Source organism: Dermochelys coriacea, chromosome 1, assembly GCF_009764565.3.
Source record: "Dermochelys coriacea isolate rDerCor1 chromosome 1, rDerCor1.pri.v4, whole genome shotgun sequence".
In the NCBI taxonomy this organism is placed as follows: domain Eukaryota; kingdom Metazoa; phylum Chordata; order Testudines; family Dermochelyidae; genus Dermochelys; species Dermochelys coriacea.
Window position 1 is genome coordinate 159,448,392 of NC_050068.2, and position 17,143 is coordinate 159,465,534.

At 37.0% G+C, this 17,143-nt stretch overlaps 1 protein-coding gene across 1 annotated transcript in view; it reads left to right on the top strand.

Moving 5' to 3' along the window:
- DSCAM (DS cell adhesion molecule) overlaps positions 1 to 17,143 on the top strand; it is a 636,299-nt gene that overhangs the window by 33,018 nt on the left and 586,138 nt on the right.

A 17,143-nucleotide genomic window follows, 5' to 3' on the forward strand; every position in this document is an offset into this window, starting at 1 on the left:
GAAAACAACCTGTCAGTGGTTCCATCTGTATCAATTTTACTGCCGATAATCCTTATGATTTTAAAAGCAAATGACTTCCTGCTGCTGAGCTCTTGTGGAAAGAAGGCTGAGTTGTTTAAGTCACGAGGGAGCTTTGTATACCTTCATGTTGTATCCTGATAAAGATTGAGGCTTCTCTTCTGAAAGTCACTTGTTTGCCTCTTTTAATTAGCTAAATATGGCCAACACATTTTTCATGGAAAGATGGGATGTTCACATAACCACCGTCATTATTGACAGGTAATGGATAGAGGTGGTTAAACATTGGAGTCATAGCACTTGGCTTCTGTGGAGCCCCTCCTTTTTCCAGTCTGCCACCTTCACAAGTGTAGCAAGTTTGCAGCTGGTAAATTTGGCTACTATGCATGAGGCCCTGCTTCTGAAAATTTTCCACTAAAATAATGTCAAGCCACTCAGATTTCTTGTGTGCTAGTGAAGTTGTGAGATCCACAATAAGCAGCTTTGTAGTTCCCCAGCTGATTAGTTGACACTTCTGCCAGACTTTTGAGGAAAATTTGAAGATCTTGGCCAGGGAAGACGTGCTTGGTACAATTAAAAAAAATGAGGCAACATCATGATGCATCCTCAAGGGGCCTGCTGTAAAGCCCATTGATTTCGGTGGACTTTGGATCAGACCCTTAGTCTTTACCCAAGAAAAATTCCCTCTTTGCTTTGAATGGGAGTTTTATGTTTGATTCCGAAACTTCATCTTCATGTTTGATAATTTCATCCCTGTCTTTTAATGAACAAGTCATATAGCTGAAAAAGAATTATTTGCTGCATTATGCAAGATTTAGAATTCTTCTTTCTGGTATACTTTACCTGGCTGTACCAACTGGTTCTATTATCAGTTTAATCAAGTTCCCTTAACAGTCACAAGAAAGTTGAACGCAACAGGAATCCACATGATGACCATTAGGATTGATCATCACTGTGTCCTGACCTATCCCATTGCAACATATAATTTGTTTTGGCATTATTTGTTTTAAAATCAGCTTCTACAGATGTTAACTTTGAGAAATTCTATAGTGGTGATCTCCAAAATATTTGTGGAGAGCAAGGTTGGTTTGGGGTCTATTGCTTATTATTTTGGGTTTTTTTAAGTTGGACTCATTACACATATTGGTGATGTGGTAGTGTTGTTTGGAGACTGTTCCTTTAAAATGTATCTAATAAAATAGGCTGTTAAAGCTGAGCAGAGCTTGCTAAGTGCAGTATAAATTCAAACAAATACATTACCTTTGCCTCCTTCTGTTATTTGTACAGGGCCGGACTGTGGTGCCCTTATTCATGCTGAGTGGTACTTTTTCACCATGAGTTGTTTCAGTGAACCTAATGGGATTACTTATGGAATAAGGTACTCATGTTAACTGGTACCTACTGTAATATTGTTCACACATATTAAGGGCCAGATTGTGACCCTGTTCACTTCAATGGGGCTACTCACCATGAGAGAGGGTATCACATCTGGGTTATGTTTAAACAGCTACAATAGGGGGAAAATGGTGCAATTATTTACAGTATGCTGAACAAAAGTACCCAAAATGGGGCTAGTTCAGTGGGACAACTTGTGGGAGTAACTGTCCAGTGGTAGGACTAAGGGATTCAGAATCTAGTCCTAAATGTGTAGTGATCAAAATACCTGCAAACAGGACAAAAATACTTCTTTGCAAACTATATTTGAAAATATTTCCTGTAATAAACATGGTTACAAGGCAGACTGCCAAAACCACAGCTTTTTAACAAAACAAGCAAACAGAAAAACCCTTAGGCCATGGGACATGAAATTTTGTGATTCTAAAAAAGAAAAACACTAATTTTGCAAAGGTATGACTTTGTGTAACCATCTGAATTAAAACATCATCATACCAGAGGGCACAGGAATTCCCAATGGGTAATTCATTTTTAAGCCTTATTTACACAAGTATCTGCAAAACTATTCTTGACCTACATAAATCATCGGCCATAATAAGCTTTTATTTTAGGAAGGAGATTCAATGGGAGACTGTCTGCTTTGAAAATGCTTCTAATATGGTGAGTGAAACATCAAACAAGATTAAATCAGAAGGTGAAATAGAACCCCCTGAAGGAAAAGAAACACATGTAATTTTGCTATTTTTCCCCTTTGACTACATATAACTTTCACATTAGAAATAAACAGTATAATGTAGCGACTTTATGGGGCGGGGGGGGGACCAAGTCTATCTGTAAGAAGAACTGAGTTCTTCTCTCTGCCCTTCCAAAATATGAGGTACATCGCTCAGAGTAGTCGATTGAGATTTAGTTAAGTCCTACAGATAAATGATTTCCTCACTGTCTCTGTAAATTGAGACTCTACTAACTGATTTAGAAAAATGTAATGTCTTCTTTTACATCTGTGAAAGAAGATTGTCCCATAACCTTAGTGACCTAGTTTATTGTCCTTCATTTTATATTTTGTTAAAAGTTGAGCTTCAGGAGGTTGAGAGCTATGGCTCAGCCTACGGCTCAAAGGACACCTTGCCAGTACACTAATAACATTACATTTTAGGTACTGTACTAAAAAGAAATATTGGCGTTTAGGTAAATATTTGAGCTGTTCATTTTTTATTGAAGGTAAGACCTGATTATTTCTTTCTATTTATGTGGCATTGCTGACATGGTGCCGTACGTGAAAATTCTCCAGTAATAATTTGGGCTTGCTAGTTATCACTAGCTTTAGCAATCAAGCTTGTGTTACCAGGGAAGCACCATTGTTAGGGCAGTTTGCGTGTGTTTCCATGAAAAGCATTAGGATGCTCTAGAATGTGTAAACTGCATATTTTGTAAGTAGAACAGAAGAATAACAGGGTTGTGCAAAAAGCAAGGTAAGTATAAAAAATATACAAAAAACCCAAGCCCTGAAGTTGGGATAGATACTGATGGACATAATGAAATTTCTAGGACCTCTTATTAGGTAAATTAATGGAATTGTAGTGTTTTTTTTCCAAAGAATTTTTTAATTTTATTGAATGAGAATTAATTTATGGCAGATGTGTAGATTTATGTAAAATACATCCAGTATTATATTTTCTTTTAACTAAAGACAATAATATCTTAACATGGTTAATTAATCTCTGGAAGCATCTCTTCACTCCTGAATTAACTCAAGTTATAACTCAAGCATTGACCCTAAACTCAAATTCTGTTCACACATAAAAACGAGATATCTGGCCCCTCAGGGGGTATAGGCTACACCTTGAGTTAGCACAACTCTTCAGCAGCTAATACAATCGCTCTGTACGGCTCGAGCATTATTTTGTAGTGTGGCCACTCTCGAGTATAGACAGAGCTTATATTGTCAGAGCATTTCCCAGAGCCCCCCATGTCTCCTCCCCCAATATGCCATTAAAAACTCCAGGGTAGTTGAAAATATTTACTGGAGCTCCGCTCTGGACAGCTCTGGCTACATGTAAGCCCTGAGTATAGATAATTTATAATTAACTCCACAGTGAAGACAAAGCCTAAACCACATCAGTACCATGAACCTATCTGCATTTCCATCAGTCGGATTTGATCCCAACAGGAGGATCAAATTACAGCCTTGATCTTGCAAATACTTCTGCACATGAGTAAATGTACTAGGATGAATATTTTGGCTGAACTCGGACTGTTGATGTGATTTAGTTATGTGTATACATCTATTTGCAGGATCAGAGCTTTAGTAATTATTCCAGCTATCATTTAATAGTTCACCTTGAGGTCTGTAACCTGCACCAGTGACTACACACACAAGAATTTTGCTTGGATTTCTAGCATTTGAATTTAGAAGTCATCTCTGATAAATGAGTCAATGTAACAGTTCAATTCTGTCCCTCTCCTGGGTAGTTACCTTTTAAAAATAATAGCTCAAAGGAGCATTAAGATGATATAGGAAAATTCAGGCTGTTGCTTCCAATGTAACTATTTATGTGCAGATAGACCACTATAGCTTTCTAGGACTGTCTGACTGCCAGTTTTTTGAGTGTAAAAAGTAACCAAAAATAGACTTTTATGCTGTATTGAACTGTTATCTCTTCATCTTTGTGTGCAAAATAGCATAATCGTAAACTCAGTATGCCGTTGTATATTACTTTTATATAGGGAGAGACAGTAACTTTTTACAATCTTTCTGACTAGAGAATGAATTGAACAATGCATTTGTGTTCTGCTGAAGAGAGATTACTGGGGGAAATGAGTGGAGGAAGAATACACTTCTCATGAAAAAAACATGACATGTACAATTTGCAGTACTCCCACTTCCAGCAGAGCTCTTTTTATAGTTAAAGGGCGGGTGGGTGTGTTCCATTCCTCATATGCAGCACACATGATTCCTCTTTTCCTAGAATAATTTTTTTTCTTTTAATTGGGAGACCTTTGGGTAGCTGACAGTGGGAGAGAGGGGAGAAATGAACTGAAGAGTTTGAATAAGTCTTTTTTATGTAACTAGATCTGCAAATTCTAAAAAACCAACCCCCCAACATTTCAAACCGGTTGTTTTTGCAAAATTTCAAACTTCTGGAGACTTGCCCCTCTCATTTCTAGTAAATCTTGGATAAAATATTATATCAGAAAATCCAGATTGCTCACACATAGTTAAACAGTGCAGGTTTTGATGAGATACATTTTCTGCCTTTTCCTGTGGGGCTAAATATCCAGTAGTCTTCCATGATTAAACCTAATTTATTTTAATAGAATTGTAAAGTACAAGTTCCCTACCTGCAGCATTGGTTATATGTTGTTGAATCTTAGAGCCTGTTTTGTCTATAGTATATCTCCTGTTTGGAGAAAGCTGTTCTGTCAACTCTTGGGATTTTATCAGGAGTCTCATGATATTTAGTGTGTTTCTTGAAGCCCCAGCTTCTGAAGTCATTTGAATACATGAGACTCTCAGCTTTCATTCAAAATAAAAACATTTATAGACCTCACAGTTGCAGTAGAAAACTTGAAGACATGACATAAAGGATATATATATATATATATCTATATATAGATATATATAGATATATATATATATAGTTAAATAAAAAACCACAACATTTTTAGTCCAATTTTTAAGCCTGTCTTAAAGCTGAGGGCTTGACTTACACTTTTTTAAATGACTGTGGTTGGCAATACAGAAAATAAGTGAATCAAGCAGTCAGTTATTTTCATATATTTCTATAAATATACTGTGTGTATTTTCTAAATAGCATCTGTTTGAAGCTTCTCAGCTGTTCGGAATTTTACACTAGGGGAGGGAAATCAATTGACTGAGAAAACCAGAGATGGTGATATCAGTTTATCAAGTACCTTTATCACATGGCTTTCACCTCCAGCCATATAAATTATGGATTCTCACCATTTGATTGTATTACCAAAGTTACCTCCTGGTGTATAAAGTTGGTGGAGGTATGAAAGCTTGTAAAAAAGAGTCCCCTTTGGTTATTCCCAGAAGGTGGGAGACCCTGGACATGCCTAGTTATCTACAGTGTTTGTTTGTGTGTGTGGGGGAAGGCTTACACACAAATCCCTGTTTCTTAGACCGTATAAGGGGGAACCCCACCCTTTTCAGGCTTTCTTAAGTCTCTCTTCTGATGGGGGCTCAAAAGGAAAATTTAATGTCCCAGTGCACCCGAGAATAACTTCTTCCTGGTGCCAGCTCAAAGGGACAAAGGCCAACAGTGTCGTCTTATTTCTGGGCTGTCTGTCTGTCTAGCAGTTTGCAAGGAGTCCTTCTGGCTGCACTGCTGAATCAGGCGCCCTCTGTCAGGTTTACCTTGGGAGCTTACTGTGCTACCCATAGAGTCGGGGGTGGAGATCTCCTGGATGGCACTTCCCCCTTGTAGCTTCAGGAGTCACTCCAGCAGTTGTCTGTCTCTTGCCTAGCTTACTGTAGTATCCTCCTTTTTAAAGGCCTCATCCCTTCATACATGATTGACAGGGCTGGAGTGGGAGGACTAACACTGCACACAGACAGGGTCTCTCTGGCACCTTTCCCATCAATGCGGGGCCTACCCACATTGTCAGAGAGCTCCATAAAGAAAGGTTGGAGGAGATACATTGGTACTGGAGGCCTCTTGGGTGCTCTAATGAAGTCTTCCAAAAAACTGAAAATAAACAGCTGAAAACCTTTTTCATGTTCTATAAAAGTTGTTTACTTGTTTTTTGGAATAACACTTTTGCCCTCTGTTGTGATTTTTATTTCAAATCTTATAGCCCCAGCTCCTGGAGTCATGTGATGATGTGAGACTCTTGGCTTTAATTTAAAATATAGTTTCTAGTCTTTGTGGTTACTGAGATAAGCTTGAAAACATGAACCCTAAAGACTCAGAAGTCAAATAAAAAGACTAAACATTTATTATCTTTTTTTAATCCTTGTGATTGTTTTAAGATAACCTCATAGCATTTTGGGGGACCTGACTCTTGGTTTTTGAAAGTTTGGTATTACCAATACTGGAATAAAGGCTGGGAATTTTCAAAAAAATCCAAGAGAATTAAGTACCCATATCCTCCTGAAATTCAATGGGAGTTAGGTTTTTAACACCCATTAGACACCTTTTGAAAATTCCAGCCAAAATGTGGACTACAAAATAGTTAATGCATTAAAGTCAACATTGATTTGAACTCGAGTTGTCTGAGTCTCCATAGCAAACTAAAACAGAAGTGACATGAGAAAAGCAGTCATCCATTGTTGCCTGATGATAGAGAAGGTTTTAAAAATCAAACACTCCAGTACAGCCTGGCAGTGCACAGAAAAAAAGCTAATTAATTATAAATAAGATGAATAAATAATTTAAATGTATCACTTATTTCTCCTTTATAGTTTAACTCATGAAAAATCATTTCAATTAAAATTTTCAGCTCACTTGGAGATGCAAAGAGGCATTGTGGTTCAAGATGGATGCAAAGTCCTTTATGATTTCTTTTTTTTTAAAGACTGTTTTTACAGCAGGGATGATATTAAAATAACTAGCAAGGAAGAGGGAAACCACACCAAGTAAAGTTTCCTCTGATAGAGTAACTGAGCTTATTTTTAATTTATGAATTAATAAGCATGTTAATTTTAAGGCCCAATTTGTCAAAAATGTCTTGGTTCCCCTAGAATTCATGTTATATGCATGAAGTAGGCACAGTTTCTCCATGAATTATAATTTCGTGTTTTCTCAAGATCAACAAGAGATGATTCATTCCTCTCATCTTCTGGCCCAATTTGGCTCCTTTGCTCTACTGATAAGAGCATTTTCGTTCTTTGACCTGTCGAACTATTTCCTTTGACTCTGGTCAGTAAACTGGAAGATTGGGGAAAAAGATTTCTATCCTTTTTTTTTTTAACAAAGATGCAATTTTTCTATCAAAAACATGCTTTAGCCTGCAAGTTCCCAGTAAGAGATCCTTGAAACATAAAAATACTTCGTTTCATTGTCTGAAACCTTAGCATCATCATCCTTGACCCTGAACTTTGCTTTTCTTCCTAGCTTTCTTATGCATGTCTGTTTTATAATCACAAGTGCATTGCTGTTAGGGTGACCAGACAGCAAGTGTGAAAAATCGTGATTGAAGGTGGGGGGTAATAGGAGCCTATATAAGAAAAAGACCCAGAAATTGGGACTGTCCCTATAAAATTGGGACAACTGCTGTTGACTGTTTCTGCTGGAATTCTCCATTTCTCGTAATTGATTGTTGCAGCTCCCTTCTATTTGCTTTTGCCAAACTACAGCTGTTGATTCTAGCTTGCATGCTCTTGCTTTTCTTCTCATATATGAAGTACGAGCACATCATTCTGATTCACTAGTTCTCTCTTAATTTCAAAATCTCATTCAAAATCTCCTTTTTACCCCCTAAAATCCCTCCATACGCTTCTGCCAGCCTACATTATGAAGCCTATCACCAGATATAAAACAAATGTATGTAAATGTGTGTGTGTATTTGTAAATGGAGAATTCCTGCTGATCTGGCATAGTCCTATTAGCACTCATTTGCAATTACACCATACTTTCGCTACAGAGGTTTCATCAGGGTAACTTTGGTGTTATCCCGAATGAGTACTAATAGCACCTTTACACTATGGCGTATCATATGATCAGTTAATATCTCATGATGGATATGGATTAGCAGGCAAAGGGCAGATGAGGTGGTCAGCTGTACATGATAGTGATTTAGCATAAAGCTCTTCAGTTTATTGTATGGATATCATTTGTGCATGTCTGACATTGCTTGTTTATATAGGATTCTTGAAACTACCCCATGCTAATTAAAAACAACAACAAGGAAGAGAGGTAAAGTGCAATAACAGAGAGAAGTCAGTCGGTACTATGGAGAAGAACAGAGTTGTTTGACAAAATAGATGGCAAGTTGATGAGAGTGATTCGAGAATTTTTAGATGGCAAAGGCTGCAAAGGAAAAAAAAAAAAGCTCAGATGCTAACACAAGTACCATCTTATGAAGGGATGTAGAGGCCATTGCAAGATGAGCAGGGGGATGAATAGAAAGTGACCAGATGCATGAAGAATGTTGGAGCAAATGCATGAAGGATTTTAAAAATGAGAGGGACATTTTGAGCCGGTGCTTGAAAGGAAAGGGTAGCCAGTAGAATTGTTTGAGCACTGGGAGATGTGGTCATGATGCCCTGCATCTGAGAAGGAAGACTGAAATGTTCTGCACATACTGAAGTAGAGAATTGCAATCTGGCAAGTGCATATAAAGGAGAACTGCAGTAATCCAACTGTCAGAGATGAGAGCTAGCAGAGGTAGTGTCAAAGCAGTCGCTTACATGAGCATTGTTAGAGATGATACCACGTAGATATGTATAAATAAGGTAGGTAGGAAGAAAGGGAGAGAATATATATATATATATATATAAGGAGAATCTGTAGGGGTAGGTGTGTGGTATCTGTATATATAATATGTATATATGCATAGGGTGAAATGCTGGCCTCAATGAAGTCACTGGGAGTTTTGCTCCCACTCTGTGTTTGTGAATAAATTGACTAGCTTGTAATTGTTCAGGGGGGTTTCCTATTTTTGTTAAAATTCACTAAAGATTTGATATTTTTAAAAGTAACTTTTTTATATTAGCTTTGTAGAATGTTTTGGGTAAAATTGTGAGAGGAACATTTTATTTACTAAGGCTGTCCTGTACACTTCTGATGCAAAAGAAGAGGTCCCTTTGGCACCAGGTCAGCCAACATAGGTCTCTATGTGCATCAGTTTTAAAGGAAAGCTGTTGGATGATTCCAGCCTCCTTGTAGACATGGAAGTATTTCAGGATTGCAATCTTTAAAAAAACCCCACACTAGTTATCACTGAAATCCTGATACTCTGGACATGGGAAATGCTAAACCTATGATTAGTATACTAGTCTATGAGAAATTTCAGGATCTTCTCTTCTGATAGTGCAACTGTAGAAGGAACATATTGGTTATCCCCCACGTGGGGTGTATAATTATCAAGCAAGAGTAGAAACATATTGATCACTAGTTCAGTCCCATACAACCTTACAGAAACTATAACCTGTGACAGAATGTGGTAGAGTGTTTAGGTATACAGAGTAATTGCCCTTTTTCTCTACGGTGGTTTATTGGCCTTAGTCACAACTCTTAGAAATGGACGACTTAACTTTTTGCAAAGATTCTTAATCTTCTAGTGAATTTAATCTCGTGTAGTCTTGTGGCAAGAGAAGCCTGATGCACTATGGGCCAGGTGTCTGTATTTATGTTTAATGATTTATACACATTTTTTCCTCTTCTGAGTTCCCCGGGAAGAGCTCGTCTGTTGCATTTCTGATGAAGCATTTGATGGAAAAGTACTGTGAATATTTTTTGTCACACAAAGTACATTTTTGTGTAAATCTAAAAGTTTATCCCCCATCTGTCTTGAAAATTATGCTTTTTCAGAATTGAACAGTGGGTAAAGGTGTAGTGGAGGAAAATGGCTACAAAAGAAATATTTTAGTGATTAGCCTTTTATTTACCTATTACTTTATTATTCACTGCTTTTACTCTATAAAACATTAAGAGTTAATTTCAAAGGCTTATTTTGTCATTTGGAATCTTGAGACTTCTGCTGGAAAGACTATATCACAACTAGAGCTAGGAGGATAATAGATTTTTTGTTTCTCTGTTGATTCCAAAATGACTTAAATCCTCCTCCATTTTCATTCATACAAAATATTAGTTTGACCCCAAATGAAATATTCTGTTTCAGTTTGGACCATTTTGATTAAAAAAAAAATTGAAGAAAATTTCAAAATGAAAAGTCATTTTGAAGCAAAAACGTGAAACTTTTTTTTCCTGAATGAACAATTTGGTGAAACTGATACACCTTTTCAAAATGTTTTAGGATTGCTGGATATGTATGTTTGTATTTATGTTTTTTTCTTTTTTTGCTTAAAAAAGGTTTCATCTGAAAAACTTAACCTAACTCTAATTATGATATTTTAATAGCATGAATATTTTAGTGGATTATGATGCAAAATGGAGACTTACTGCAAACATTCATCCATTTGACAGTTGCTTTAATGTCATCGTCAGTTTGGCCCCTGAGTAGCCAAACTAGGAAAATTTTGGAAAAATGTCTTACCATTGTTAGCACCGTTTTGGTTCCGCAAGTTTTATCAACATTGGGAGCCCACGTGTAGACAGACTTCAGATCTAATCATTACAGTATTTAAAATGACAGTTGCAGCTGGCAACCCATGCATACTAGTGTTATCGCGATTGCTAACACTTGTGGAGCTGAAATGATGTTAATTGCTCGTGGGACACTTTAAAAATATTTCACTACTGCAGAAAAGCTAGTGACTTGTAGAGGCATATTTTTTAACATTACACTCCACTACCACTCAGAAGCTTTGTGACATCACTAAGAATCTATTTCCCAGAATTCACAAGTGAAACTTCCAGCAGATTGACTGAGAGGCAATGGTACAACTATTTTATACACTGGGATAGTTTGAACTAGAGAAATGCTAAATGAATTAGTTTTTCCATTTTAAAATCACTAGTTCAAGTTCAGTAGTCAAAAGAAGAATCCAAGAGGAATTCCGAGGCTTATATGAAATTACTTGGTAGTCTCAGCCTAAATCTTACAAGGATGGAGGAAATGGCTTCAATAAAATAAGAACTGCTCCACAACTTTGTCTAAAATATGAATTGAACCAAACCAAACTGGAAGCCAACAGCAAGTGTGCCAGTAGTGTAAGAACAAATTGAACATTCCGAAGCTTTTCAGAAAAATCCCCTAATAAGAACATTTTACGTCTTTATATTCTCTCCTTGTTAGTTAGTGCAGGTCAAGTACTGTGTAAAGAATAACCAAATGCTGGGGTAGTGGAGACCTTTATTCAAGTTTTATAATTCTGCTTCCAGTCACTGCTATAGCTTCCTCCCTTCTCTATAACATTTTGTGTGAGAACAGTGACCTGTTATCTTGTTTATGAAGAGGTATGATGGCCTTGGAGCATAACAGTAAAAGATATTGAACTTGACTCACCTCCATGGGTGTAGTGGAGTACAGTTTGCATACCTTGCATCTGTAGGAGCAGCTGCACCTGAGGGGGGATTGATGGCTGGTGGGAAAGGCAGATGGAAATACTGCTATTTCCCTCTGCTGAAAGGGGGAGCAGCTATAAACTCCAGCCAGGACTCCATCGTACACTGAAACCCTGCTAGCATTCCCAAAAGCAGATACGAGATGGACATGTGCTGTATCAAGTACATTGGGCTGCTGTCCTGGCCCCTGCCATGTATCTGGCTGACGCACGGAGGTAGTGGAAGGCTGGTCCTGCTATTTCTTGCTTCTGCTGGGCTTGCTGTTGTGCGGTACCACAGCCTTTGGTTCTGCCATAAGAAAATGAATGGAGCACCTTATTTTAAAATGTGATAGGGAGGAAGAATGCTGGAGATTCCATGATATTTTTGAACATGGCTTCGATGTGAGTCTTCTTCATATAGTAATGTCGTCTTTTGTTCAGTGTGGTTGATTAGAACAACTGGACATGCAAGTTCTCATTACAGTCTGTACAATTACTACATATCAGTTTTTGAACACACAGTAGCATGAAGTTTTGTTAAATACTCTCCTTTTATAATAACTCTTTGGGCACTTGAAAATAAAAAGTGACTCTTAACTGTTGTTGCTGCAGATTTATATCTGCAGCATGATGTTAGTGCCTTTGGCAAAGGAAAGGTCCTTTTATAAGGTACAAATAATTATATGGACTTTGTGACAGAGAATATTACACTTGATGAATCTTAATAGTGCCTCTTTCATTTGAGTTGAGCATGGTGATGAATTCATTCATTGAGTGGGTGGTCTGGTTTCACAATAATAGTTGCCTATTCTCATATTGATATGATATATTTAAATCCAATCAACTATAACAAGTGTGCGTTGTTGTCTCCCGAATAAAACACCCAATTAAAAAAAAAGTCTATGCAAACTCTGAGTGAGTTTAGGCCCAACTGGACTTTACTCAGTGCTTAGATATTTAGTTTCATTTTATTAAGCTTAACAAATGCATGTGTGGGAACAGTTTGATAAAGAGTATTCTTGTACAATTCTGTAGTTTTACCTATACCATTCTACTCTTTGTAGAATAAGCAAATCTTCTGTCTGTCTTTCTAACATTAGTCCCCCATTTTAATGTAGTTTATAAGCTACAAAGAAAAATACCTTTTTCGTTGTTTTTGTCTTGTCCCCTGATAGTCATATCAGACCTTGAAGTTCAAGCATGATTTGGGAGACTCTTACAGGGTCCTTCATATGGACTAGAGCCAGTGTGTCAAATTTGATGAGCATCATTTTCCTTACAATATGCCATTTTAAAAGGTGGGCAGGTGTTAACGCCTGCTACCGACACATTGCAGCTGACTTTGATTCCTGAAGTGTGCCCTGTCCACAAGCTCGCAATAGTGGATATTATTTTCTGAGATACTTTGATGTCAATCAGAGGCTCTTTTATCTTTCGACCACTTATTTCAGCTAAATTTTGCTCGATAACACGTCAATGTCCTCGACTGTTGTCATTCCTACCAGAATTTCAACCTTCCAACTTTGGCCAAATCAGCTACCTCACTCCCGTACAAACAAACATATGATGGAATACATTGAAAAGTCAATTTGTTGCCTCCCTCTCTGATACTCTGAGCCTTTTTATGAATTACATTGATGACAGCATTCTGGTTTCTTTGAAAGAAACTGAAGATTTCCGTCTGCAAGTCAAATAATCTCACAACATATGCCTCTTTTTTTTCCTGCTGTTTGTTTTTTTCAGTGCAGTGAGAATAGCTATCTTTTCCGCCATATAATTCGAGTGGATATATGCTGAACCAGTGCTCGCTCTTGTACTCTATCCATGAGACCACGGGAAGAAGGCATCACAACCACCAACTGCCAATGTCCCGATGGCCAGATATTTGTATTCTCTGTTATTTACATATATGTAAATATGCAGTTGCTGCTTATAAAGAGCCCATCGGTACTCTTACAACTGTTCTAATATTGTTTGGTGTTGAAGCTCACCTTTTTAGTTTAGAAATGAAAATGTAACCTCAGGAAATAGAGCACAAAATCAATGTACATCACAATATCATGTATGACATTTTAGTCCCATAAATAGTTCATCAGTGCACAATGAATTTTACCCTCAAAATGCACCTGCCTTGATAGCTGTTTTAACTTGGGCTGTCAAGCGATTAAAAAAACGAATCGTGATTAATCATGTGATTAATTGCACTGTGAAACAATAATAGAATACCATTTAGTAAAATATATTTGGATGTTTTCTACATTTTTCAAAAATATTGATTTCAATTACAACACAGAATACAAAGCATACAGTGCTCACTTTATATTTATTTTTGATTACAAATATTTGCACTGTAAAAAACAAAAGAAATAGTATATTTCAATTCACCTAATACACATACTGTCGTGCAATCTCATTGTAATGAAAGTTGAATTTACAAATGTAGAATTATGTACAAAATATAACTGTATTCAAAAATAATACAATGTAAAACTTTAGAGCTACAAGTCCACTAAGTCATACTTCAGCCAGTCACTCAGACAAAGAAGTTTGGTTACAATTTGCAGGAGATAATGCTGCACATGTCTTGTTCACAATGTCACCTGAAAATGAGAACAGGTGTTTGCATGGCACTGTTGTAGCTGGCATCGCAAGATATTTACTTGCCAGATATGCTAAAAATTCATATGCCCCTTCATGCTTCAACCACCATTCCAGAATGCGTGCGTCCATGTTGATGACGGGTTCTGCTTGATAACGGTCCAAAGCAGAGTGGACCAACGCATGTTCATTTTCATCATCTGAGTCAGATGCCGCCAACAGAAGGTTGATTTTCTTTTTTGGTGGTTCGGGTTCTGTAGTTTCTGCATCAGAGTGTTGATCTTTTAAGATATCTGAAAGCATTCTCCACACCTCATCCCTCTCAGATTTTGGAAGGCACTTCAGATTTTTAAATCTTGGGTTGAGTGCTGTGTCTATTCTTATAAATCTCACATTGATACCTTCTTTGCATTTTGTCAAATCTCCTGTGAAAGTGTTCTTAAAACGAACATGTGCTGGGTCATCATCCGAGACTGCTAAAACATGAAATATATGGCAGAATGTGGGTAAAACAGAACAGGAGACATACCGTTATCCCCCAAGGAGTTCAGTCACAAATGTAATTGACACATTATTTTTTTTTTAATGAGCATCATCATCATGAGAGCATGTCCTCTGGAATGGTGGCAGAAGCATGAATGGGAATATGAATGTTTAGCGTATCTGGCATGTAAATACCTTGCAACGCTGGCTACAAAAGTGCCATGCGAATACCTGCTCTCACTTTGAGATGACATTATAAATAAGAAGCAGGCAGCATTATCTCCCGTAAATGTAAACAAACTTGTTTGTCTTAGCGATTGGCTGAACAAGAAGTAGGACTGAGTGGACTTTGTTTTATTTTTGAATGCAGGTTTTCTTGTACATAATTTTGCATTTGCAGTTAAACTTTCACGATAAAGAGCTGCATTACAGTACTTGTATGAGATGAACTGAAAAATACTTTTTCTTTTGTTTATCATTTTTACAGAGCAAATATTTGTAATAAAAATAATATAAAGTGAGCACTGTGTACTTATTCTCTGTTGTAATTGAAATCAATATATTTGAAAATGTAGAAAAACATCCAAATATATAATAAATTTCAATTGATATTCTATTGTTCAACAGTGCGATTAATCACGAATAATTTTTTTCACTGCAGTTAATTTTTTTGAGTTAATTGTGTGCATTAACTGAGATTAATCGACAACCCTAGTTTTAACTTCCTTATTGACCTTTGGCATTTGGTAGCGGCTTTGTCTCTGACCTCACTGTTCACTGTATGCTGGGAGGATTTCTGATATCATTCAGCAGTACTCTCCCAGGATTCCTTAAGGAGCACAGATACTGCAGTAGTCTGTAGAAATATTCTTGATTTATAAAATTCTTGAATAGATAACTTTAAAACCTATTTGATAACCTGAGCCATGTGGACTAGTGGATAGAGTACTAGACTTGGACTCAGGAGACCTGGGTTTTGTTCCCAGATCTGCTACTGGTCCTACTGGGGGACCATGGGAAGTCACTTCACCTCACTGTGCCTCAGTTGCTCCATATGTAAAAGGGGATAATGATACTGTGACCTCCTTTTTAAAGCACTTTGAAATCTACTGATGACAAGCACTATGTGAGAGCTGGGTGCTATTATTACAATACAAACAAATCCTGAATATTCTCCACTTTCAACCTATTTTTTATTTTTAAAGTATGGAGAACAGTAAAAGCTATGTTTTCTATCCTCCTTAAAATACATCCTGAATATTCATCAGTACAAGATATTGTATCCTAAAGTATCATAAGCATTTCCACCAGAAAAAGCTCCATGCCTATTTGGTGCTTACTTGAATAAAAGGAGTATTGTACACTTCAAGATCATGTATTCTCTCTACGGGATCTTACAGTATACTTTTAAGTTTGAGAGTCATTGGCCATAGGTTTCAGTAAAATGAGGCCGTGTTTTGATAACTCTTCCCTCAGTGCTCTTATGACAGAGGGCGAGGGAGCTGTGTTGCTGTTTTAAGTAAATGAATGTTTTTAGGGCTTTTTAATAAAATACTGACAAATTCTGTGTGTATTTGGTACATTGTATAAGTCTTATTTTGTACATATGAATATGGATATTTCTGACTCTGTGTCGTATGAGAGGGACCTACACAATGCTTCTTTTCTCCCTGGTATTTTAATTTCTTTTGCCCTGTAGCTAGCACATTCACCTGTATAAATCTAGTTTGCTGGGGTTATCTTTGGAGCCTAAAGGCGCCAATAAAGCATATACTGTTATTACATTTTCCCATTTTTTTTCCATATAGAGGAGTATTTAGTACTTCTGGATTTATCCCAGTGGTAAGAATTCATGTGGAATAAAAGATTCAGAATGAAAGCCTTTTAGATGAAGAACATTCTCCAGTCATTTTTATATTTTTAAGTCTTTGTCTATAGATTTGGAATATCCTAAAAGCATTATTAATATTTGATGGCTTAGTGAGAGTCCTAGGTAATATAAATGTATAACGGTCACACACATAATCCATCTGAGTTTAAATATTTTCAATCCTATCCTTTTTAGCCAAAGCTTGTCATGTGTCATAGCAAGGATGGTGAACGGAATGTGTCCCACTGAATAGGGATGTGTATAAACTGGCTCATGCTGGTGAAACTGTTCATTTTTCTTGATTATTTTAATAACTTACAGATGAGCCTAGTATAAAGCAAAAGCTATAGCACTTTGCTTTAGTGAATGATCTAAGAAAAGGTTAGGATCCCTCCCTTTGTCGCATGGCTTGACAAAATTTCGCGAGGTCGTTAGAATCCCCCAGACATTGTGTAGAAATGTCAGGACACCATGGAGTGTGTTAACTCTTTTATTACTGGTCTGATGCAGCTTCTTTCTTGGGGTGGAATCTTGTGGGGTTTTTTCTTTTCTTTTGGGATACATCTATGCTGCAATGGGGAGAGTGCTTCACCGGGAGAGCAGACAGAGGCATTAGCTCTGCTTGAGCTAGAGTGCTAAAAATA